At 42.8% G+C, this 23,584-nt stretch overlaps 1 protein-coding gene across 19 annotated transcripts in view; it reads left to right on the forward strand.

The window, feature by feature from the left end:
• Positions 1 to 15,938: 15,938 nt before the first annotated feature.
• The window catches only part of JAKMIP3 (Janus kinase and microtubule interacting protein 3), an 89,616-nt gene continuing 81,970 nt past the window's right edge, over positions 15,939 to 23,584 (forward strand). For 9 of the 19 annotated variants that reach the window (XM_056352608.1, XM_056352611.1, XM_056352613.1 and 6 more), the window contains exon 1: positions 15,942 to 16,162. The gene's annotated coding sequence lies outside the window, so the exon portion shown is untranslated. Of the gene's footprint in view, positions 16,163 to 23,584 lie in introns of all 19 variants that reach the window. The other 10 variants (XM_056352622.1, XM_056352623.1, XM_056352625.1 and 7 more) reach the window with 4 other exon arrangements.

Genomic DNA, 23,584 nt, shown 5'->3' on the forward strand with positions numbered 1-23,584 from the left:
TAGCAGTTTGGCCCATGAAGAGATTTTCAGGGTCAGTTCTCCAGCTTTTAGTCCAGCCTTCACGCACCGTTTCACAAACAGAGCTTTAAGTAGGAGCTTACCTGTGCATCTCCCTTTGTGCAACTCCAGGGCAGCTCTCCAGACAAGTCAACAAGCCATGGGCTGTGCGCACAGGTGGAGCAGCAGAGGCTTGCCCTTGCAGCTGCACAGCTGGGCACAGCTGGAGGGCTGCTGTGCTGCCGTTCTCCTCCCGGGCTGGCAGGCAGGCAGGCAGCGGTGGGAGGTGGCATGCATACAGCCCCTTCAGAGATCAGCCTTTCCAAGCATTCCAATGCCCAAATTACCTTCTGTTAAGCCTGAGTACAGGAAATCTGCTGAGAAATTTGTATTTAATTTGCATGATTAAAAATCAATTTTGTTCTACTAAGGAACTTAGGGAAAAATTGTCCTTGGCAGAACAAAATAAAGTTTTTAATACCTGCTGAAGAAGCAAGTTCCTTCTGTTCATGTGTTTCTTTATTGTGTCCTCATGTGATAGATGCGCACAGACGGCTCTGGAAGCCGGAGGCTGCCTCGGGTTTGGTGCTTCTCCTGCAGCTCTCTGCTGCTCTCTGCTGCCCAGCCATCCTCCCTTTGCACCCCTCTCTGCACAGGAGATCCAGGCAGCCTGGACCGCAGAAGAGAAGAGCAAGATCATGGTTCCAGGAATGTGTTGGTTTCCTGCTGGTGAATACTAGACCTGCGTGCCTCAGGCCGCGGCAGTGTTTAAGGAACACAAAGCTCAACGCTGTATCGACACGAATATGGGCTGAGTGGCTCAAGAGAGAAGAGGGGGTAACCAAAGCAACTGTGATCCCGCTGACATAATCACCTTTTCAATCTTCTCCCATCAAAAAAAAAAAGTCTGTGTGGAGGAGATTTACAGCCACTAGATATCCCCATTCGATTGGCCTGAGGAGTGCTTTCCTCTGCTCTAGGAACCAACCATAACTTCACCGTACTTATCACAAGCAGAAACATGCTCTGACAATGTCTCCTACTAGCACAAAACCCCCTGATAAATATTTTACCTTCTGGTGTTGCACAAACCCTGAGCATATCCTATGTGAGGCAGTGCCGCGATTGAGAGAAGGAGACCTGGTCAGGTGGAAATCAGATCTGCTTTATTGCTCTTAACATGCTTCTTTTATAAGGCTGCATACATATTCTAAAATAATCGTGCACAAAGCTCATTGGTTACATATTACAAAAGTGGTTACATATTGCAAAAGCTAAGTTCCTTATTCGCTGTTCCTCTTTACTCTGCTTACTTCGTTTCTTAGGGTTACAAGTTCTGCTTCGGTACTTTTTCACTGCATGCCTCAGTTTCATGCTTGCTGACAGTGTCAGCTCTAACCGGATCCACATCCTGTTATTGTATAACCACAGGCCCCAAGGTCACAGTACCCTTGCAACCTAAACCTCCACTAGTCGTATTGCATTATGTTCTTTCTCCTGTGGTCCGTTCTTCATGAGTTCCCACAGGCCTCCTTCAATTAGGTGAGTTTCACTGGAGGTCCTTTCAGGATTAAACAAATCATTCCCTTCATTTCCCCCTTCTTGTTGCACCATAAGAACTCGTTTCACAGAGTTAGCTATCAGCTTCTGTAAACATTGCATAACACACGGCAAAAGCAAAATTAACAACACCACTATTATTATTACAACAGCTATTTTTTCTAAAATTGTAATCCACCATCCAGACAAACCTAATGAAGATAACCAATCTGTAAAGGGATCACTACTTTCTCAAAGTTTTTTCATATTATTTCTCAAAATGGAAAGTTGTTTGTGTATTGATTGGGAGTGATCAGAAAGGTTCATACAGCACATTCCTTCAAACTCTTCACATCCGTGCCCTTGTGCTAAAAGTAAAAAATCGATTGCGGCACGATTTTGTAACAGGGCATGTCTTATTCCTTGGACATCGCTGGCCAATTCAGACAAAACATTTGTCGTTATATTAACTTGTTTTCCGGTCCAACATGCTAATTTCCTTAATTGTGTCAGTGCTTGTGCTGTAGCTATCCCGGGGGCAAATATACTAGCTAAAATAACTTCAGGAGGATTCCAAAGTTCTACATTGTCCTTACAATCATTGCCTAATTCTACAAGAGCTCTTTTTCTGCGGGTATGGTTGGCTTGAAAGATATTAGTAATACTTGGTGTAAATAGCGTTAAACGGCCAACATAACAAGGCCCTCCCTTAGCGCTTCGAGGAATTCCCTGCCAAGCTCGATCACCGCAGATTAAAAACATTCCCTCTGGCAGTCGCCCTGCGTTGGAGGTGACCGTTGTAACATTAATAGTTTTTTGACAATATGCTGTCACGTTGTATGGCCTATATGACGTGACATCAACGGGATCATCTTGATTAATATGAGAGTTAAACCAAAAACATTGATCTGAGGGGGCAGAGCCTAAAAGGTTAAACTCCTGTATTTCTCTAGCTGTGGTACACATAGAGCTATTGCATTTCATAAAGGGGGAAAAAGCGTTAAAGGTAATATTATTTTTGTCACAGCACGGAGGTATCCTACCAGGTAACTGGAGACCACATGTGACAACAGAAGGGTCAAGGGTTATAGTAGAGTTGTTTACCAGGCTCATGTTAATAGGGATGCCTAATAAACACGTTCTAAAAGGGTCAGAAGGAGTAGCCATCGAGAGACAAAGGCTACTCTGGTTGATTTTCTCCGCCCAGGTGACCCATAGGTTTTTTCTATCCTCTATGTGCTTGAGGGTTTCCCAAGCTTTTGTGCTGATAACGAGGATGGAGGTAATGATTCCTGTTAAGAGGCACATCATGCCAAAGCTACTCTTAATCATTTTCATTTCTCTTTTTAAAGGATCGGCTCTACCGCCTGGTTTTCTTTTTCCAGGCAAACCGTCTTTCACACTTTTGCTTTGTACGTTCCCAGTCTTCTTTCGAGACTGGCCAAATAGCAGGTACTAAATTAGTTTTACTGCATTCCAAACCAAAAATCTGTATGAGTTTAGCCCTCTCAATAACCACTCTTTGCCAGTCAGCGCGATAATCAAAAAGGCGGCTACTTCCTAAGGGTTCATGCCCTGTTATAAGTAATAGTCTCACTGTATCAAATTCTTTTTTTAAACAAAGATTACACCAACGCCCAGAATAAGTTAAGCGGCACCACCACTCCTTGCCACAAGTATAACATACACATAACACCCAAGGGTCACAATGTCCGCACAAATTGCAAAAAACTTCCCTAAGGAGTACTTCGCGACACTCACGCGTATAGCAACTATTCATTTAAAATACTTGAGTCTTCAGGCTCTGTTCCTTTTGTAAGAGGTTCTTCTAAACGCTGTTCAGAATCTTTGGACGAAACTTGTGGTAAAGGTTCACGGAATGGTCGCACGTTCTTTGCTGGGATCCATCGGGGGCCTCCCTCTGTGGAAACACAAGCATAGCCTCTGCCCCACGTGACAAGGGGATAAGGCCCCATTATCTTACCCGTTTCTGGATCACGGACCAATACAGGAGCTTTAACTCGCATCTCGAGTGAAGTATTTGCGTTGAAATGTCGGATTATTGGAGGATTGCTGTCTAATAAAGAACAATTCAAAAAGTTAAAAACATATAAGGCTTTCTGTAATCGTTCCTCAGGAGTAGCAACTCCTATTCCCCCTTTTTGTTGTTGTAATAGACGTTTTAGAGACTGATGTGACCGTTCAATGAGAGATTGACCAGTGGGGGAATGAGGAATGCCAGTAACATGAGATATACCCCATAGGGTAAAAAAGGTTTTTATAGTTGTTGAAACATAAGCTGGACCATTATCTGTTTTTATTTTTGAGGGAATACCCAAGGTAGCAAAAGCACGCATTAGATGTCTACGAACATCTCGTGCCTTTTCTCCTGTGTGACAAGAAGCAAACAAGGCACCTGAAAATGTATCAATGGAGGAGTGGATATATTTAAGGTTACCAAATTCAGAATAATGTGTGACATCTGTTTGCCATAATTGCAGGCTTTGTAATCCTCTAGGGTTAATTCCTGCTGCAATTGATGGGAAAGAATGTTTTTGACAATCAGGACAGACAGCAATAATATTTGACGCTTGTTGAGAAGTAAGGTCAAACTGTCGCTTAAGAGCTCCAGCATTTTGATGGAAAAAGGAGTGACTTAGTTTAGCTTGTGCAATACGGTCTGGCAGTACTTGAACTGGTAACGTCAATAGATCAGCTTGTCGATTGCCTTCTGTAAGAAAACCAGGTAGTGAGGTGTGAGATCTAATATACATAACAAAATAAGGCGCAGATCGAGCGTCTAAAAGGAAAACAAGTTCCTGTAACAGGGTAAAGAGTTGTAAATGTGAAACATTCCGCAGCACAGAAGCTTCCGCTCGTGTAACAATTCCTGCAACATAAGCTGAATCAGTGACAAGGTTGAGTGGTACATTCCATTTTCGGAAAACGCGAACAACTGCATTTAATTCTACTATTTGAGACGAGCCGGAGACCATCTCTATGTCAGAGTCCCATCGTTTCTTTTGATCATCCCACCACAGGAGAACAGATTTATGTGATTTGCTTGATCCATCTGTAAACACAGTAAGTGCCTGTAGGGGTTGCTCGCTTCTTTTGGGTTTTAACATCAGACGAAAGTCAATGTTAAACAGTTTGTGTGAAGGTGGGTGGGAAGTTATTTGACCTGTATAGTCAGCAAGTGCCATAACAAAGGTGTCTGATTGCTGATAAAGCCATTGTAAGTATACTGTTGTTACTGGTAGGCAAATACAGACAAAATCCTTTCCTGATAAGGTTAACAGGCGTGATCTAGCTTTAACAATCAGAGAGGCAAACATTTCATGTTGTGTCAAAATAGTTTTCATAGACTGGTTAGGTAAAAAGATCCATTCAATAATTAATAAGGGGTCTGAGTTCTGAGGGTCCCATTGAAATATCAGGGCATGAGGCTGTCGAGCAGGGTTTAAAATAATCAAATAAAAAGGTAGTTCAGGGGCCCATCGGTGGGCCTGTCGAGAAGCGATAGCTGAGGCAACCTTTTGCTAAGAAGTATCTGCTTCAGGGTTAAGATTACGTGGAGAACAAAGATTAGTGTCTCCTTTTAGTAGTTCAAACAAAGGACCCAAGTCTGTATTAGAAATTCCCAATAGTGGCCAAACCCAATTTATTGTTCCCAATAATTTTTGTGCATCATGTAGGTTTCTTACATTGGTATTGATCTGCAATGGTTGAGGAACAATTGTTTGTGCTCTTATTCGCCAGCCCAGATATTTCCAAGGGGGAAACTTTTGGACCTTTTCTGGTGCTATACAGAGACCTGCCGAATTCACGGCATCTGTGACAAGGGCTACAGCTTTCTCCATGACTTCATGATGTTGTGCTGCCACTAAAAGGTCATCCATATAATGATACAGTAACACAGCAGGCATAGCATTGCGGACAGGACTGAGTATTTTTGCAACATACCATTGACACATTGTAGGGCTATTTTTCATACCTTGTGGCAGTACAACCCACTGATATCTCTGTAACGGAGCTTGCATGTTGATGCTTGGAACTGAAAAAGCAAATTTCAGGGCATCATCTGGGTATAACGGGATACTGAAAAAACAATCTTTAAGATCTATGACAGTTAAATGCCAGTGTCGAGGGATCATAGTCGGAGACGGGAGCCCGGGTTGGAGGGCTCCCATATCTTCCATAGCATCATTAATTTTTCTGAGATCATGGAGCAAGCGCCACTTGCCAGTTTGTTTTCTGATAACAAAAACAGGAGAATTCCATGGGCTGGTAGAAGGCACAATGTGTCCTTTTTCGAGTTGTTCTGTGACCAGCTCCTGAAGGGCGCGAAGCTTTTCTAAAGGCAGGGGCCATTGATCTACCCAAATAGGAGCATCAGTTCTCCAGGTTAATTTTAGGGTGTCGCGCATTTCAATGGCCCCGCCTAAAAATGGGTACGAATTGTCATCCCCCACTGTGATAGCACGTCCCGTCCCCATAGAACCATGGGAACAGGTAACACAAAAGGTTTGACAGAAGCAGTGCGCCCTTCTGGGCCTTGAATTTGGATAAGCTCCAGGCTCTGGTGGCTTTTACCAGTTCCACCGATCCCAGCTAACGCTTGGGGAATATTGGCTAGCGGCCACAGTGGCGGCCATTTAGCTTGAGATATTACCGTAACATCGGCTCCAGTGTCAATAATTCCATTTAAAACCACCTTTTGTTCCCCGCAAACAAGGGTACATTGGCACATAGGCCGTTTTTGAGAAAGAGACTGTACCCATAAAATTTGTGGGTTCCCAGTCGAACCAAACCCACCCTGCCTTTGTTGGAGCTGATCCAAATTTGAATAATTTTTGCCTGTGGGTATAAGGATCAATTGTGCTATACGGCTGCCTTCCGGCACCGTGCAGGGAGGGAACGGGGTCCATGCCATGATTTTAATGTTTTCGGAACTATCAGAATCAATAACGCCTGGTAATACAAAAAGCCCTGATAATGTCGTAGAAGACCTCCCTATTAATAAGGCTTGTATTTTCGGGGGTAAGGGTCCTGAAATATCTGTTGCCAATAAGTGAACCGAGGAATCAAATAACGTTACTGTGTGGGCGGTTGCCAGGTCCAATCCTGCGCTGCCGGTTGTTGCTGGGCGAAGACTTGAGGCACTGCCGCTGCTTCTCTTTGGGAATTGTTAAAAGGTGACGGCGTTATTTGTGTCTGCGCGCGTCGCTGTCCCGCGCTCCGAGATCGGTTTCCCTGGATTGGTTGTCCCTGCAAGTCATACTTGGACCGACATTGATTAGCATAATGACGACCCTTTTTACACCTAGGACAAATTCCTGGGACTCGGGGCTTAGCGCCAGCCTTAGTAGCCAGACAATTCTTTTTTAGGTGACCAGGTTTGCCACAACCATAACAATTCCCCAAGCCGCGCATGGCTGCAAAAGCAGCAGCCATGGCCTCAAATTTATAATCTACAGTACCGATTCTGTTACATGCCTCAATCATTTCGACTACAATAGGGTTCTGATTCGGGAGAGATTTTAAAAGCTTTTTGCAATCTGCATTAGCGTTTTCCACAGCTAATTTTAACAACAAAATTTCCCGTGCTTCCATATTATCTATTTGACGTTCCAAAGCCTGTTTTAATCTATCAATAAATTGCCTATAGGGTTCTCGAGGTTCTTGTGTGATAGTGGTAAAAGCCTTTTGTGGTTTTTGAGAGTCGGGAACTTTAAAAAAGGCCTTTTTTGCCTCCTCACGGGTCGCTTCAAGAGCTTCTCGTGGGATTCGAGCTTGATCTGCCGGGTTAGAATGACGACCCGTGCCTGTAAGGTGTTCTAAAGTTAGTGCAGCAATTGCGTTGTTGTTATGACCCACGTAAGTGGAGAGGAGCGCTTGGAGTCCCCCCCTCCAATGGGCCTCCCACAAAGTATACTGAGTCGGTGTCAGGAGCAGCTGCGCCAAAGATTTTAAATCATGCGGAGTCATAACATATGTATCAAAGACGGAAGACAACAAACTCGCAAAGTACGGTGAAGAAAGTCCATGTTCAGTAACAGTACGGCGCAGCTCCTTAACTACCGAAAAAGATAAAGCTTCCCACTGGCCCCCTCCAACTCGCCCTCCGCCTCGCTGATAAAGTACAGGAGCCACTATCGTTTTGGCAATCTCCAGTTCCCCCTGCTGTAAAGCTTGACGTCTAATGTTGGCCCACACATCATGTGGGTCGGGGGGGTATAAATCTGGCTCCTGTTCAGGGTCTATGGGTCCCGGGTCAAAGGGATCATCTTCAGGTGGATACTCCGCGGCGCATACTGTCAGTGGTGCCGAGGGCTTTGTTCCCTCTGGTAACGGTGGGGACACCGGGGGGGGGTCTTCCTCTCTCTCTGGGTCTTTTCTATGACTGTCTTCCTGGGCTTTTAAAACCTCAAAAATGCTTCTCCACCACGGGAGCATACGCTGTGCTTCAACATTTCCCGTAGTCGCCGCATCCCATAACTTTACTCCCACATTATCCCAAAGGTCTCGTGTAAAAATAGTGGATGAGGTTACAGCAGGTAATTTAACTTGAACCCACTTAAGAATTGTCTTAAGATCATGCCCAGAGATGTTCTTCCCATGTTTTTTAAGAAGAGCCTTCATAAGCTCATATACGTCTCTCTCAGGGGACGACGTTTGATTCCCCATGTTTCCCACAGCTCACCTCTCTACTCCGGAGGGATTTCAGACCGGTCGTTCCTGCTTCCTTTCAGCAGATCATTCAAAGTTCTGTGAGAGTCGCAGCAGGCCGCTCAGCTAGGCAGTTCGTTGACCATCACGTCGGGGTCACCAATTTGCCGCGATTGAGAGAAGGAGACCTGGTCAGGTGGAAATCAGATCTGCTTTATTGCTCTTAACATGCTTCTTTTATAAGGCTGCATACATATTCTAAAATAATCGTGCACAAAGCTCATTGGTTACATATTACAAAAGTGGTTACATATTGCAAAAGCTAAGTTCCTTATTCGCTGTTCCTCTTTACTCTGCTTACTTCGTTTCTTAGGGTTACAAGTTCTGCTTCGGTACTTTTTCACTGCATGCCTCAGTTTCATGCTTGCTGACAGTGTCAGCTCTAACCGGATCCACATCCTGTTATTGTATAACCACAGGCCCCAAGGTCACAGTACCCTTGCAACCTAAACCTCCACTAGTCGTATTGCATTATGTTCTTTCTCCTGTGGTCCGTTCTTCATGAGTTCCCACAGGCCTCCTTCAATTAGGTGAGTTTCACTGGAGGTCCTTTCAGGATTAAACAAATCATTCCCTTCAAGGCAGTGTATTTGCAACAGGCTGTTGCCTGTTTCAGCAGCACAACTGTCACACTGTCTCTCAACTGGCTTCCTCTGTTAGCAGTTTGTGGCAGCAACAAGCTCTTCTCTAGGAGGAATTTCGGAAAAAAACACAAAGCTCTGTTAGAGTTTCATGATGAAGTCATTTCCCTGTTCTCCTGGGAAGAAGAGAGGAGCTGACCCCACCTAAGAGAGGAGCTGACCCCACCTCTTTCCTTCTGCAGGATGCGCTTTATAATTGGGCAGCTGTATGGGAAGGTAAGAATGACAAAGCATCGTAGTTTCAAGCCCACTGTTTTTCCAGTGTGGTGGAAATATCTGGCTGGTGTCCAGTGTATTGAAATTGCCTACAGGTCATTAGATCCTTCAGCTGCCCCAGGGGCTGGAGGAAGCAAAAGGGAGAGGTATAAGATGGAACATGCAGCAATGCCCTATCTACTGCCACTAATGCACAAAGGGTTTGTGAAGGGATTTCCAGCAATACTCCGCAATGACAGTGCACAGCTTGTGTCCTTCTAAAGTAGGAACTTTGTTCGTTCCTAACAAAACAATGTTTAATATTTCTACCAATATTTCACAGTGCTCCCTCATCCCCAGTGTCGCTGCCAGGAGTCCTGGGGACACCACCGGCCACATGCCTGGGTGCTTGCACACCAGGCAGGTGGGGGTGGGCATGGCTGAGTGCACCTGTGTGAGGGTGTGACTCAAACTTGGTTTGCTTCAAAATAAAATCACTTTCTCCACCTTATAGGAGGGGAAATTGATTTTAATTTGAAACAAAGGAACAGCACTGTTACAATGTTGCGACAGTACTTCCCAACAAGGAAACACCCCGAGGGGAAAAGGCACTGTGTTTAAGCCCTGAATGTGCATTTATGATTTTACAGTGTTTGTTACCCTTAACATCACAGACAAGGTGTTTGAATTTGTTGACACTTGAAAAGATGTCATAAAATGCTGAGAAAGGTATAATTTGGATAGTAAAGACTGAAGTGTTAAAATTAATTTTCCAGGATTTTTTTCTGTCAATGCTTCTCTGACTTTGAAAAATAATTAATATTGCAAGCCATGGGTCAGAGTATGCTCTGACTTTGGTCATCTGAAGTTAATGGGGAAAAAAGTTACTGCTTTAGGTGTAATGACAGGTGTAGCAGGTATAATTACATGTCTAGTTATGATAAATATATGTAAGTGCCTAAAATGTGGTATCTGTGCTCAAGAGCTGGAATTAACTCTACAGAGACCATGCCAGGGCCCTGGGCACACTAGTGCCCCCCTGGCCCTGAGCAGCCACCCCAGGTCCTCTCCCACCCACGCTCTACCCATGGCCCTGGAGACCTGATGGAACCATTGCTGGGCCTTTGCTCCAGTTTGGAGAGGTGCTACCAGTGCTTTGACTGCTCCTGGCCCTGCTCCTGGGGTATTTGGATCTTCTGATGTGGTTTATGGGTGTGCCTTTGCCAGAGGATTGCTGGACTTTTGATGGGGTCTGTTGCTTCTTCTCACCACCCAGCCCTGCTTGCCTGGCATGGGGCAAGAGAAGACACGAGACCAGTCATTCAGTCAAGCTTCAGACCTTGACAAAAAGAAGTGACAGCCCCTTTCTTCAGTGCCTGCCCTCCAAAAGGAAGATTAGAGTAAGGCAGCCAAAGGTGCAGAGTGTGCTGTGCAGCTGTCAGTGCTGCCGGCCAGCTCTGCGAGGTGCTCGCTTTCACTGTGTTCTGCTGACTGACCTCCCCTTCAGGAAATTTATTTACCAGAAGCCTTTTCTGCTTTAAGGCAGGTATAACACAGGATCGATCTAATCTTTTATACTAGAAGATATCACAATCAGCTGTGATGTCTTACTTCTTTGATCTTTCATTAGTAACTGGATGAATGCATTTATTTTCATATAAAACTTTACAGTAAAAGATTTTTGGTTATTGCCAGAAAAGCACTCTGCTGTGATCACTGAAAATCGTAAATTCTATTGGATGAAATCTTCAAAAGCTCACTAATCTGTTAAGCTATGATCCTCTTGCAGGTTGGAACTCACTTTAATTTTGTTTACTTGCATGTTAACAGAACAATCACATATTGATTACTTCCTTTTAAATCACAGTGACCCACCTCCTCCATGGACTAAAGGCAGCGATACTTTTGATAGTTATGAAGTCACGCTTGCTGGTCAGGTAACTTCAATTTTGTGTTTGGTGTTAAGCATGTGTTTTTGTACTGATGTGGCAACTTGCAACAGTTGGGAGGAGCAATTATTTTAGGCATTACACAAAAGCTGTTTGTAATCCCAAACTGATTATAAACTTAAATTAGTTCTAAAATGGATACTTTTGATTGAAATTTCTTTGGTTTCTTATTAATAGAAACCAAAGTAACCTATACCAACTTTATAATGGATACAGTATAAGATAGGTGCAACCAGAGGGCAGCCCCAGGACTGACTTGGGACAATGTGCCCACATCACTTCAGATGGTGACTTGTCTCCAAACAACACGAGATGAAGCTCACTGCTTCCGTTACATGCCTCCTAGTCCCCTCCAGCACCATGCTGCTGCTGTCGTTCTCACCTGTGCAAAACATAGGTCTTCAAAAGCTGCTGAAATCCAAGAACTACCAGCTTTCATCTTTTTCACTGCCAGCAGTGGCTTAGTTATTAACCTTCCTGACTGCCTCTGGAAATCCAACCAGTACATAGATTTTTGTACTGTGCATTTCTTGGAATGTGTTCATCATCAATTACCAAACTGTTCTCAGATACGCTCTTCTAAGCCATTCATACTTTTCCAGGCTGTTGACATGAGGAGATCTAATAGATACCTATGGCTTACTGGTTTGAGTTCTTTATATCTGAGATTTAAAAACCGTAACAATCTTCACAGAGTGAATTTAATGATCTGATTTAATATTACAGTCTAAAGAAGGAAAGGAACTAGGGGTTAGGTCTACCCATGGTAATCATACCAGTATAAGCAAATGTATTTCTGAAGTGATTTAAATAGGGAGGGTCTTATGTAGGTGATCTTAAATCGGCTTACATTAGCTTAGAAGTGAATACAATTGATCAAACTGTTGGGTGCAAGTTGTTGGGTACTGCTGGGGAGCCCGAGCCCACTGGCACCACAGTCTGAGATCCCCCTGAGCTGCTTCTGGCATGGCATGACCTGAGCCAGAGCCTGCCTCTGCACCTCAGCTCTGCTCCCTGCCACCCCTGGAGCCCCCCAACAAAATGGCAGCTGCAAGTGCCACCAGTCCTGAAAGCTGCTGGTGAGGACGCAGATTTTGTGCGTTTCTTCTGGCAGATCGAGTCAGCTGACGTCATGGGATCAGGCAGCAAGACTGTGAACGAAACATGCATCTTACAAGTAAAGAAGAAAGCAGAGAAGAGTAAAATAACGTCTCATCAGGATTTGAAAGAAACTAAACAAACTTAGGAGTTTCCTTTTGTATAATTTTTACTGTTAGGTTTTAAAAGGCATTTGCACCAGAAGACAGAGGATATGAGATCCTTTTACAAGTGAAATAAAACCAGAACTTGGGTGCAAAACAGCCCGGGCCTTTTAATTAGGCAAATCTTGTTACTTTTTGGTGAGATTTGATTTCTTCAAGTTTAATTTATGAGTGCACATCACTGTTTCTTGCATATGCTTGTCTCTTTTCTATGTATTATTTCTTTCTTACAGGAATTTCTGACAGCCTAGAGACAAAAATCTGATCATTAGTATCATTCATTCCTTACAGGATTATCCAGGCTTTGCAGCCTGGACAGGTGCAGGAAACAGGACTCACTGACTGTAAGTGGGACTTAATTTGGTTTAGATACTCAGATGGATAACTACCATTAGGACTCAGAAAGATCATTCTCTTACTTCTAAAAGATGCTGGTAGAACCAGGTTTGACATTAGAAATGCAGATGGAAGCTTACCTGAAAGTAAAGAAGGGCTCTCTCAGGACATCTTTTGTTTGGCTGTAGCCAGGAGGTGTCATCTGCTCCAGAGGACGAGGTGCAAAGCGTTCTCCAGCAGAACGATCTGGAGTGAGCCTGGTTGTCTAGTCTGCACATTCTTCAGCAGAGCAGTGTCCCCGCTTATCAAAGCATTGCCTAATACCCTTTACCTCAAGATCTCATTGCAGTGTTTTCTTTACTAAGGTTTCATTTTGTTCCATTTCAAGAGGAAACAAAGAAAAAAAGCTGCGTCTGTCATAACTACTCCAATCCCAGGGCTTTGCTGTGCATTTTATACAGTGTCTTTCACGTTTATCTCTAGCAATTACTGAGTAAGAGGCTGAGGAAAAGATTCATGCCCAGTTTCTATAGATAGCTGCGGAGAGTGCCATGTGTAAAATCACCTGGCTGACATGCTGATCTGTATTACAGAGAAGTTGTAAACTGTGTGCCGACATAGCTGAAAGAGGCAGAAATCAGAATGTTTACAACAAAACCCAGACTTCTATTAGTTTGCTTTTCCACCTCTAAAATGGAAGAAATTGTGACTGCTTCTGGTGTGAATCAGAATAGTGGAGCATAAAATTTTTTTCAGCTCTTATGTACTTCCTAACTTCAGGTTTTTGAAGTTCATTAACATTTTTGTTCTGCATGATAAAGCACTGTGCAGTGGAGTGCTTTGGACAATCCTGCAGTGGATACAGCTCAGTAAATGGAAATTGCCAGAAGAATGCTTTTTCCCTAGCACTTGCCAGCTGAAAAACAAAACCCGATTCTTTGAGTGATGTAAACTAACGATGGCCTCTTGCTTTATATCACTTACAACACTGCTTTCAGTATTACTTGTTTTACTCACACATTCCCTCAAAATGTTGCAGTTCAACTCTAAAAATAGAAAATACTTTTAATTATCCAACAGTTTAAAAGCTATTGTTTGCACAGCTCTCGTCACAGTCACAGTGAATCCTTGTGCCTTGAGGGAGATAGTTCCCAGGTTAAACTGGGGAACTGGTTTGAATGTGTGTGATTTGATGGTCTGGTCATTGTGGAGTGGGCTGAGGTGTAGTGAGATCTTATATTAAAAAGTATTTGTGTGATAAAGGAGCAAGGAAAAGTGTTGAGGTTTTGTTAAAGCTAAAACCAGAGATTTCTGGAGTTGGTAGTTCACCTTTGCCAGTGTTTGACCCTAAATTTGGTAGCTCTGTGTTTGTGGATTGAGGCACTGATCCTGCAATGTCGCTTGCAGGCTGTCCCACAGAGACTCACTGACTTCGGTGGGATCCCAAAGAGGCAGAAAGTTTTAGATGAGCAGCCAGGACTGGGGCTGAGGAAAAAACACTCCTGTAAATGAGCCTGTGTCTCTGAGTAATATGACTGTTTCATGCCATGCAGCACGGTATGGATGGACAGAAAAGAGGAGAAGTTTGAGTCTATGACTATGATAGCAAAAAGCAAAGCAAATCTGTTCTTGCAGTTTCCTGTCACTGGGTATTTTGTCATATTTTTATCTTTCTAGCTGTTTCTATGCAGTAAACAGAAATTTTGTTCTAGTGATTTTCTCAAAATACCTCTACATGCACTTTTGTCAAAGGATAATTAAACTGCAGAGCAGGGGGGGAGGGCATGAGAAATACAACAGTGGTTAACCGCAAAAATAGGAACAAGTTTCTAGGAATCTGCTTAGAAGTCGCACACATTTCTTGGCTTTGCATTCAGGTGCTGCACAGCATAGGGGGCTTTGGACTTGGAGAAAACCAGGTTTTTAAATGGAAAGTTTCAGATATTTAGGTATTATGTAAGTGGGAAAGAACCCCACACCCTCCTTCTAAAAATTGAGAATATGCTTCAGGGTAGGTTTCTGCTTTCCAGTCTTGTACTGAGATCTGTCTTGCCTGTCAGCAGTTCACTGACATTCACTGGGAATGGTTCCCAGTCTTCACTGTCAGGAAGATAGAAAAAACAAATAAATAGGTCCCATATCCTCTTTACTTCTAGATCATTTTGCAGTGTGGGGCTATTATGAGTATCTTGTAACCAAATACATTCATTTTATCAGTATTTGTTATTCAGTTCTGATGTAAAGGGGAATTTTCAGTGTGGTGAGTATGAATATTGAAAATCAATAATTTTTCAGTTATGAAAAGTAGTGACGGACAGCAAGCTAGGAGTTAAAGACATGTTTTTCATATCTGCTGTGCTTTAATTCTCAAATCATCATACCTTACAGGAGTTTGTAAAGATACCTGCCTTTTTTCCACCATATTACCATTTCCATGTAAATTCAGAGAATGGGGCTATTCAATAATGATGTTACTTAAAGAGAGAAGCTCCAGTGCCGGACCCTGCATTTACACATGTAAGGATGTCCATATAACACAGACCTGTTGGAGCGAGCTCAGAGGAGGCCACGAAGATGGTCAGGGGGCTGGAGCCCCTCTGCTACGGAGCCGGGCTGGGAGAGCTGGGGCTGCTCAGCCTGGGGAGGAGAAGGCTCCGGGGAGACCTTAGAGCAGCTCCCAGCACCTACAGGGGCCGGCAAGAAGCTGGAGAGGGGCTTTGTACGTGGGCACGTGGTGACAGGCCAAGGGGGAATGGCCTTAAGCTGAGAGAGGGGAGATGCAGATGAGCTGTGAGGCAGAAATTGTTCCCCGTGAGGGCGGCGAGGCGCTGGCCCAGGCTGCCCAGAGCAGCTGTGGGTGCCCCATCCCTGGCAGTGCTCAAGGCCAGGCTGGATGGGGCTGGGAGCAGCCTGGGCTGGGGGGAGGGGGCCCTGCCCAGGGCACGGGGTGGGACTGGGTGGGCTTCAAGGTCCCTTCCCACCCAAAACATTGTTTAACTTGGTTTCATCTCCTTTGCTAGGAGCCGTGCAAAGGCTGCTATCTGTTTTTAAATCCAAATATCCTTCAAATATTCTCCACCTTTTTCATAATTTAGCCCCTGCTTCAGGAAGAGTTCAGTTCACATTCACTCCATGCTAGATGCAAATCTTTGGCTTCATAATTAAGCTGAAAATGCAAGTCCTTCTAGCAGCATCCAGGTACAAGGGGACATCGGTCTGCGTTGGAGGTGTGCTGGTTTTATACCAGCATGCTTGACTCTAGATTTCTGAAAGGGAGGGCTTTCAGTTTTCAGGGAGCTCGTGTGATGACGTGCCTGCACTCAGCTGCAAGCTGCAGTGACACTGCAATGGCTGAGGGGCGGCTGCTGGATCTTCGCAATGAGCTCATTCTCCCCGGAGGGAGCAGGATTTACAGTGCATCACCCAGCAACTGCAGCCTTCTTGTGAAATTCATCTTTAGCTTCTCCTCAGTTAGCCTGGTCTGATTCTTCACTTTGGGTGTGTGTACATGGTGAGCAGATTTTACTGTATGGTTGATTTTTTTTTTTTTTTTTTTCTTCTCTGTCCTCTAAATGCTTCCTGGGACTGATTGATGAATCATTTCTCATCCGATTCCACTATTCAGAGGATAGAGATGGAAAATATAATCTTATGCAGCAGGGATGGATTTTTTTTAGCCTTTTGCAGCGTGCATCATAAAAATCCTTTTAAATCTGTCTGCTAGGAGCAGCCTACAGGTTTTAAAATGAAGTGCACTGCATACGAGGAATGGTACTATCCTCAGGTAAAGCAGACAAGCAGTGTGCATCATGATGGAGCATGCCTGTGAGGTTAGTTCCTATATGTGTTTATGCATATCTAAGTATGTACATAGTGTTTGCTATATATATACCTATATGTTACACGTAAGGTTTTGTGTAATCCATTTTCAAATTTCCTGTTTTGCATTCTATGTTTTGGATTTCTTTTCCCCCTTAATACCTAGTTTCTCCTTGGTGTGGTTAATAAACATAGCTCTGATTTGCAACAGCTTTGCTTTAGGATGCCAGCAAGCCCATCGAGGAGAGTGTCTCTGCCTTTCATTGGTTAAGTGGGCTGCGCCCTCCTGCTCCAGTTATTCGTCAGGATCTTCATAGAGTCTCTGTCATATATGATTAAGTTGAAATGTCAGGTCCTGTAATTGCTGATAAATCTCCTCTGCAGCCCTAAATGTTGGTGTTTCAGGGTAATATAAGTTATGATGAATTACTGTAACAAAATAATCTGCTTTCTGTTCTCACTGAGTAACTGGCTTGGATATTTCCTATTTTCTGAACTCCAATGCATATACTGCGTATCTTGAGAACTGCTTCCTATTCTGTGCTGTTTAACCTGTTAGATTAAGAAAAAAAGTTCTTTTTTTTCCCAGCTGCTTGCTCCCTTGGTGGTTTTAAATGTCATTTCTCTCATCAAGATTTCTTATCCTTTCAGTAAATGTGGCTGCGCCTCTACTGACACTGTTTAAAATGCAGACAGAAATTAGAAAATAAATACATTGGAGTCAGATTGACTTTTGTCTGTTATTTCTCACGTCATGATACTTCCAGAAAAATGTTTATATTGTAAAATAACAGTTTAATGGCAGGAGACATTCACTGCTGTCAGTCTAGCCTTGCAGCTCTCAGCTGACATACAGTATTCTTAACCTACCACCTTTTGTACACTTTTCTCTGTATGTTTAAGTGTATGGTAGGTGCTTAAAGTATGCTCAGAAATGGAAAGTTTTGTAGAGGCTGTCTTAATACTTTTGCAGAGGACTTTCTGTCTCTTTTGTATTGGCTCTTGTCAGCTGTCTGACTCGTTTGTTCTTACCAGACTGGTATAAAGTTTAGGTTTTGTAGTGGTGAATTAAAAGCAAATGACACTGGTATGAGGTCAAAAATACCTTGATTAGAAGAAGTTGCATTTGTCACTAGGGCCCTGATGGAAAAAATAGCACCCCATTTTAAGACGACTTTTAAGAAAATGTGCTTAAGGCCTACTGGTTGTCTTGAAAAATACTAGTGTTGAACATATTTGTGAAACTGTGTGCCTATAAATCTTTCCCTTATTGTATGCTCTGAAAGTGACAGTTGTCAACACCTCCTACTTGGTGAAATTACAGTAAGTTTCCAAGTGCACTGTCAATTTATATGAAGAATAAAACTTTGCTTCACTTCCTGCCCCCCCCCCGAAACACATCTCTAAAATACTACTTTTGCAGATGGCTTGAATTCAAAATAGTGTCAGCAAATTAATGTTATCAAGTCAAGGCCTTTAAATAATGATCTTTTTTTAACACTTTCCTTTAAAAGATCTGTCTTGTAAGTTTATCACCTTCTGTGGTGCAGCTCTTCATGTATAATCAACTGCAGAAGTTCAGCTTAAATAGAAAAATAATTAAAAAAAAGAAGGTTCTAAAAATTTTACACAAACCAATTGACTGGGATGTAGGACTTGAACACAAAGCTATTCCATCCAGCTACTCTCGTTGTGAGACTCTAACAGGACTGAGTAATTTTAAGACAGGTAACAGCGTTTGTACTAATATATGTTATGCTAAAAGTGGCCAAATATTTGGCAGTACTTCAGAGTTCCAAATTAAATCATTCCTGTAATCCTATCTGTATTTGAACACAACTGGCTAGTAGCATTTATCTGCATGTTGAGGAAAAGGAGAGCTTACTTGTTCCTAGAGCATCAAATGTTGGCTGTTACTGGTGGCAAAATACTATGCAATTTCTATCAGTTGTATAACCTAGAAAGGTAGTTCCCTGATTTTCCATTGGCAATTACAGCAAAGTGGTCTGTAGTCAAATAGACCTAAACCCCTGAAAGATCTCGGGAATTTAATACAATTCTCCAGGAATTATTCTAATGGAGAATGACAACCTTGTAGATTTTTTATAAAAACTCTTCAGTTCTCTGCAAATCCACAAATCATCATATTCAGGAAAATGTGATTAGGGATTTGCTATTCACTGATAATGCAGAATCAAGACGTAAGTTCAGTAAGTTTTCATCTGTGTAGCTTCCTTTCTCCTCCAACGTGCCCGTCTGTTTGTACTCCATAAAAGCAGACACAGTGCCTGAGGAGAAATAGTTGGGAAAGGCCTGATGTTCATCTGCAAGATGCAGTTCGTCTGCAGGATGAAATTTTTTTCCCCAAACACACATGCAAGTGGCAGAGTGTGACATGTTGTTTTTCTTTAAACCCAGTGGATATCCTGTTCTGCTTTTTCAGGCTATTCCACCAGTGCCACGGTCATTTGACCTTGACAAGGTCATGTGCAAACAGGGACCTTGTTTTTCATGGAGCTCAGGTGAAAAGAAGAGTCAGTTCATAACACAGCTGGGAGACCTGGCTGCTTAGTGAGGCTGGCTGCACATCTGGATTTTGGAGGAGGGCAATGCCTCCTGAGCTTTCCCAGACTAGCTAGGATGACATGTCCCAGGACTAACTGAAACTTGCATCTGTCTGGAAAGCTGCTGCCCAAATGATGTTGGATAGTGCGTGAGGCTGATTTTGCCATAGTTCATAGCCAGAATTGATTCCACTGGAAGCAGCCTGGTACTGATTGCAGAGCAAACTGTTAGCTATGTAAGACTGCGATGGGGTAAGATGCTGTTCAGACTGTCCATCAGCCTGTGGCAACCCCGATTCCTCTACTTCAACCCTTTGAAAATCAGTATAGATTCAGCTTGGGCTTTTAATACCAAAAAGACTGCTCATCTCTTGCTGACTGCTCTGTTTTGTCTTGCGTGACCCTTAGTTACATAATAGATGTGTCCCCTGGCACGTACTGTATTTTACTGCAATGTAAAGCAGAAACAAATTCCATATTAATGATGTTTAATTAAAAATGAAATTGCACACAAAAGGCCTGATTCTGATGCCACTGAGTCAATGTCAGAAACCTTACTGACTTCAGAGACTCAAGATATGCCCAGAGGGAGAACTTTTGCTAAATATCTAAAGTGTTTGAAGATTTACTGATTTGCACTAACTTCTGTTAGGCCTCTTACACTAATATTCCCATGGCCCTCCTGAAAAGTTTTTGCTACATTTTGCATTTTAACTAATTCTATATTAAAATAATGATTTGATTCATTTGACATTGCATTACTTTTCTAGCTGCCTCCATAACAGATGAATTCTACCCATGACATAAGAAGAATGTGTCTACTTTGGATGAGGACAGTGCTTTTAAAGTGTTACTCTTGATGATACCCATTTGCACTTTGGTTTGCATGATGGTATGGCCTCAGCATCCACAGTCTGGATTCCTTTTGGATCAAACTAAATCAGAAGTTGTTTTCCAACCAGTACCTGGTGCTCACACCACAGGATAACACTAGATTTTGAAGCTCCATCAAAATGTTCCATAATGTTGGCTTTTTGTAGAGACAGGGTTCATTCTTGTATGTGATGTTTTGTTACTCTATCTGAAAAGAAGTATTGGCAAAGAAAGTTAATGAGAAACTTGAAGGCATGGAAGAAATCTAATACAATCATCCAAAGCATAGATTTTTCTTTACCTCAAAGACTAAGTTTCAGGTTTTCACAAAAATAGGAAGAAAAAGTCCCCTAAATACAGTGATATCGTCATGTTTGTATGTTGAAGTAGACAGTAATTTATAGCCACAGCCTTTGTCACTTTGGAGAATTAAAGAGATTTGTGTACCACAGTGTGATACCTGAATTTTGCCCTGGTTCAAAGACAGGAGCTAGCAAGTACCGAGTGTTTGGTCCATAGCAGTAAATATCCATGGTGATTTATGAGATGCTTGTTGGCATTTTTATCTTTACATGTTGCTTGTGTTATTAGCAAAATAAAATGATTAATCGCAATGCATTATTTCGTTACTGTCTAGTACCGTAATTACATCTTGCATACTAGGTAAGGCCAGATTATCCTGACAGTATTCCTTGGGAAATGTTGGATGGGAAGGCCGATTTTAGGTATGGTTCAGTTCAGCAAAAAGTGGTTGGAGTACACATGAATGTCTAAGAGAGAATGAGCAGAACGCAGAGTACATGGCTGTGAACAGGCAGGTGCTGGCAGCACAGGCGACAGCACTCATTGCTCAGCTCTTCCACCCACCTTCCACAAAGCCCTTCCATGTCTGGAGAATGGAGGTAATACACTGAATATGTTGAAGCTTGGTGACAGTAAATGTTATGTGAGAGTGAGTCAGGTCTTGCTGTTGCGACTTGTGTGATGATCACTGGAAGTTTCAGGATCTCTAGTCTGCATTCAAAGCAAAGTCAGAGGAAGCCATGGGCAAAGGAAATATTTGCATGAAGTTAGTAAAGTAAAAATGCAAAGAGTCTTAAAGGAAAATTTATTAGCTTGAACCTTCGCAATAATAAATAAATGAAAACTACACTGATTTGACAGTCAATATTAATCCATATTTTCTCAGCTAATGCATGCAGCTGTTAAAAAACTTTGCTCTCCAGTCAAAGCAGTGCTGAGATTTCTGGTGTTTTGAATGGCTACTTAAAAACTTACTTTTTACTGCATAGGCTATCTATTTTAGCAGTTTTCCTTGAAGGAAGCATTATGGATTTTGTTTTTGTAAACAAACATCTGATATTTCCACCAAGACGTTGGCTCACAGCGGCCATAATTCTGAGTGCTGCCAGGAGCCGCAGGAGACTTCCCTTCGCTCTGGTGGGTGCTGGCGGGTTCTGGACCTGGAGGGCTAAAGCAATCGTGTCACGCCAGGGTGAATGATTTATTATTTATGTTGCTTGCAGGATTCATTATACGGTTTGACACTTTCACCTTTTACTTGTCTCTTCTTTTTTTCCTCAGTATTTTATGCCGGACTTTAGCAGGTGCTTTCCGGCTTTGCCCACAGAGGTTGTGAAGGGGCAGAGAGAGGCTCAGTGCACTTGTTACCCTTTTAGACACTGGACTATTCCACTTCCATCCTTTTCACCTCCTGGCTTATTTTTTTCCTGCTCCATAATATAGACTGTAATTTCATTTGGCATTTTTTGTTGAACAGCTCGAATAACCATGGGTTAGGTATTGAGAAAGACTAGTTCACTTTAAAAAGTATAGTAAAGACTGATTTTTATCTCCCATGATCACAGATAGCAACATTTAACAGCACAGTTAGAGAAAAATCAAAACAAGCTTTTGAAACAAAGGGAGGTATTTTGGCTTATTTTTCTCTACTTTTCCGAAGCACTCCTTAATATGTGGCTGGTTTTCAGATTTGCACATGCAGAAATTCCAGTTCCACATATTGCTGATACCAGTTTTTGCAACTTATAGGGACAAAACCATCACTGCCAAAGCTTTGGACTTTACGGATTTGCAGGCATGTAGTGGAAGGGAAATCTCATTATGTTTTACTTCCCTTAGGCTACAGTCAGGCTTAGCAGGAGTTAAAAAAAAAAATAGTTGTTTGCTCACAGGTGCCCCTCATTATGCTGTCAATTAGCCCAGCAGGCAGACAAGTGCTGACCTTCAGGCAGAAGATGGTAGGGGTGTTTGGGGGAACTTCATTAGGTAGCTCTTCTTAAACAGAGGCAGTTTTGTTGCTTGCTTTGGTTTAGGTTTCTTATGTTCTTTTCTTCCCCTCTTACTAAAATTTCTATGTATCACTTAAGATGGGCTTATAGTTTTGTCCTGATAAGGTTTTATAATCACAAGTTAATAAAAAATGTAGTGGAGAAGCAGGCAACCCAGAAAATGGGATATATCATGGGTTCGAAGAGGAATGGAAGAGAGGAATGTGCTTGATGTGCTCCTGGAGTTCTCCCGCGTGAAGTAAGCAGTGGGTGAGGATGTCTGAACTGGCCAGGCAGGTGAGGTGGGCAGCATGGAGGATGGGGAGAACTCAGTTTGGGTGTCAGACTTATCATCAAAAGCAGGAGAAGAAAAATATAATCATGCTCTTTTCCCCCTCAAAGTTTGTTTTGTGGTTTGTTTTTTTTCTTTTAGTTGTTATTTTGTTTGATCAAAGGGAAAATCTGAACTAGGGTAGTGTGTGAAATTACTTTCTTCAGAAGTGCCTGTTAACCAGCAGGACAGTAGTAGATGGCCAGAATCAATTTGGTATTGACAGAGATGGCACGTCCAAACCACAGGAGAGGGGGACGATGAGTAAAACTCCCAGAACGCCTGCAGGCAGCCAGGGTGAGCTTTGCTGCTGAGTAATGTGAGGCTTGGCAAAAGACTTGTAAAAAATTTGTGAAAAAGCTCTTAGCTAAAATCTTTTTTCTCCTAGTTTATTTGCAAAATGCTATGTTATGAGAAATACAGTGTGAGGATTTTTTATTATTATTTTTTTTTTTCCTTCCAGAAGTCAGGCTGTAGTTGGGGAATCTCCATTGCCCTTCTGTTCGTGGTCTGTGCTGGGAATGCTGCTTTACTGTGTGAAAGACCCAGGAACCCCTTGGGGATGGCAGGATGAGATAATACCGCACCTGATACACTGGTCGATGTGGGTGCAAGTAGTTTGTGCTGGCTGATGTCTTCTTCAGGTAAAGCCTCTGCCATTGACAGCCTAGGAGAGCTGAGACTCCATAATCTCAATGAAACGTCTGGATTTTGCTAGGGAGAATGAAACTACAGGTGTTAAACTTTTTCTGTTTTCACTCAATTATCACCATCTATATCCGGCACTAGAGAGAGACATGTATGGCAAGGAAATCAAGTAGGCCTTGGGAACAGAGACTGGTCTTGCAGCATGGCTGCTGTTTGCTGTCCAGTGTCTCTAGCAACCTCTCATGAGGAGCATCAGGAGTGGAAAGCACATGACCGTCATGACCCATGATGCATTCCCTTTCCTAGATAAGAAGTTGGGTATTTTCTGTGTGTACAGAGTTCATGTGGAAGAAGAACATGTAAGAAATTTCTTCCATTAGCTAAAGGTAGAGGCTGGACAGCCAAGG

Source organism: Falco biarmicus, chromosome 9, assembly GCF_023638135.1.
Source record: "Falco biarmicus isolate bFalBia1 chromosome 9, bFalBia1.pri, whole genome shotgun sequence".
Lineage (NCBI taxonomy): Eukaryota > Metazoa > Chordata > Aves > Falconiformes > Falconidae > Falco > Falco biarmicus.